The 3,145-nt window shown below is 36.5% G+C and overlaps 1 protein-coding gene across 1 annotated transcript in view; it reads left to right on the forward strand.

The window, feature by feature from the left end:
* Positions 1–636: 636 nt before the first annotated feature.
* cdkal1 (CDK5 regulatory subunit associated protein 1-like 1) overlaps positions 637–3,145 on the forward strand; it is a 201,470-nt gene continuing 198,961 nt past the window's right edge. The window contains exon 1 of the mRNA XM_019872988.1: positions 637–791. The gene's annotated coding sequence lies outside the window, so the exon portion shown is untranslated. The remainder of the gene's footprint in view (positions 792–3,145) is intronic.

A 3,145-nucleotide genomic window follows, 5' to 3' on the forward strand; every position in this document is an offset into this window, starting at 1 on the left:
AGGTAGTGACACAACAACTTGCGTCATTTGGAGACATTGATAAATATTGCTGGGTATCATTTGCATAGTCATGATAACCAATATTTATTTGCATTCGAAAGAATTTGACCCAATAGTTGCATATGCAGGGTGAACAAAAGGGGTCCAAGGACTGACCCTTGAAGAACTCCACATGTCATAGCCATTAACTCAGATTTAAAACTTTCAATGGTTACAAAATAACTAATTTTCTTCAAGTAGAACCTGAACAATATTAGGACTCTTTCATTTACTCCGACCCAAGTTCCCCACCTTTATAGTAGTATATCATGATCAACTGTATCAGTTTGTGGGGAGTTTCTCTGTTAACTGTCGGTTTGTGAAGATCTTTGAGACTCTTGAGTATGAGCTGTAGAAATGAACTTGACTCTACTCGGCTCAGTCAAGGGCATGGCATGTTTTGTTCAACTTTCATACTGAAAGGAGAATTTCGATCTTTAAATTAACCTACCCTTGTCATTAATGTTAATATGGTCAGCAATGACCAGATAAATATACTGTACGTTTAAAAACAACCAATGTCATCGTAATTTTTTTGTTCATACTTCTGTTGAAACAAATTACCTAGATCGTTCTTGCAAAAATGAAGTTTGTCTCTCTTCTCGCACCGTACCGTATTGTCAGAAAAATATGGCGGATATGGAGTTTTGACGCTTTGTTTTGGTGCTTCAAATGCGTACTCTCACGTTGTCTGACTCTTGCTGGCTTGTGAATTGCACTTGAAGTGATCAAATAGCAACGTTTCACTTGAGGTAAGAGTCAAATTTTGCAATGCATCATGAATATCTGGCCAATCTAGGTGTCACGTGGCTCACACATTTTTTTAAGCTACGCCTGCTAACAGCTAGCAGGGTCTAACCAAACGTGGATGATTGTCAAAATCATGCATGGTTTAAATGTGCTTACGAGGAGGATATTTTTTATAGACATAAATAAGACACTTAGAAGAGAAATCCTCACAGTGCCTTTAAAACCCGAGGCAGCCATTGACAAGAGATCGGATCGTGGAGTTGGTTTATATTTATAGATTTTCAAAATCTAATATAAACACAGGACCCGTCTTCGCGATTGCCATTCACAGAGTGTGAATTCCCAGAATTGGTTGGGTAGTTTGTCCATAGGGTCACAATCATAAATCACCCGACCCGAGCGTTTACTCGTAGCTAAGTACAGTGTGGTGGGACAGGACTTTCGACACTATCCGTTTATCATTTCAGTTCAAACCTAAAGTGAGCTAAACCGGCGAACAGCTAGCAAGGTCAAAAATAATTAAAACCAAAACAAAATACCTTGAAATTATTCAACGAATCAAATCTCATCGTAAATTACATTGATGTGCAAAAATGATGAATTTAGAGTTTTACTTGTTTCCAATGAACTGATAAACAATTGAGATAATCACTCTACACAAGTGGGATATTTTTCTCAAGTGGCTATGCGCATTTTGCAAATCAGCACGTTGTGGAATGATTAGCACATCTGCCCCAGTTCTGATGTTCGGGTTCGATTGGTTATGGGCCCTGTGATTGGCTGGTGGATGGCTCCATCTTCACCGCGAAAAAAGAGCAACTCTGTTTAGAAAATTTAATATAAGTGTATATGTTAAGTGGGACTATATGTACTTTGATTGTAACAGTGGTCACTTAAGTTTATAACTGTGCTTCGTATGTAAAATGTGCTGAGACAACTTCTGTTGCCATTTGGCGTCTTATCCTCCTGACTACCAGGAAAAAAAAAAGTTGTCCAATCACATTTATTTTGAAATTCCCCAATCTATGTGAAGTAATTGGACTACTCCAAAAGAAATTTTTGAAATTCCACTACATTTTTTAAACACTTGAACACTAGGCTCAAATACACTTAAAACAACTCAACAACACTTTAACGTCTTAATAAGAGTCTTATAAATAAAATGCCAACAGCATTTCAAGACAAAATGTGTTTGATAAAAAGTATTACTTTTCTTCTTCCCATAAAAAGTGCTTGCACTGAGGGAAGCCATTTTCTTACTTTTTCTAACCCTTACAAATTTGGTATCATTGGAAAGCACTGAATGTCCTCTTTAGAGTAACAAAAAGAGTTAATGCGATTGGATGCACTGGGTGGGAGATATTTAGGTTTACAAATGTCCTCTACAGAGGACACATTTGAACTACTGGCAGTCAGGAGGATATAACTGAAATGGAATTTAATACCTGTTTGTTTGAATCAGATGCAAGAAAATGAATACCAAGCATAAAACATCACAACATAGAACAGTGAGGCAATCGGTCCTGTGATTGGCTGATGACCAAGGTGTACTCTACATCTGGGTCAAAGTCAGCTGGGATCGGCTTCAGCTTTCCCGCTACTCAAATGAGGGTGAGCGCTGTAGAAAATTGATGGATGGCTGGCATTTCCGGTGGAAGCAGCAACACACATGTATTTGTGATGGTCAAGGTTTTATGAATTTACACTTGAAACTGAACTTATGTTGAGATGCTCCACTTTATTGTTCACTTATTCTATATATAAATGACATCTGTAGTGTTACAAAACAATTCAAATGTGTCCTATTTGCTGATGACACAACCTTCTACTGCTGTGGAAAAAATATGGAACAACTCCTGAAAACTGTGGAAAATGAATTAACCAAATTAAAAGACTGGTTCGACAGAAATAAACTATCTTTAAATTTAACAAAAACTAAGTTTGTTATTTTTGGTACGAGACCTATTAAAGACCAAGTTAAAATAAAGATAAATTCAATTGAAATAGAAAGAGTTTATGAAAATAAGTTTCTTGGACTAGTAATAGACACCAAACTATCCTGGAAGCCACATATTGATAATGTTAAAAGGAAAATATCCAAAACTATCGGGATACTCCATAAAACTAAGGATGTGTTGAATATGAGTTCCTTGCACACATTATATTACTCATTATTACTCCCATATATGACCTACTGTGTGGAAATATGGGGTAACGCCTGTAAATCAAACACACTCCCTGTCTTAAAACTACAGAAAAAAGCAATCAGAATAATCAATTGGTCTAAATATATCGAACCCACAAATCCACTATTCATCAAATCAAATACAATGAAATTCTATGACCTGGTTGACTT

This window comes from Hippocampus comes, unplaced genomic scaffold (assembly GCF_001891065.2).
Source record: "Hippocampus comes isolate QL1 unplaced genomic scaffold, H_comes_QL1_v1.1 scaffold242, whole genome shotgun sequence".
Lineage (NCBI taxonomy): Eukaryota > Metazoa > Chordata > Actinopteri > Syngnathiformes > Syngnathidae > Hippocampus > Hippocampus comes.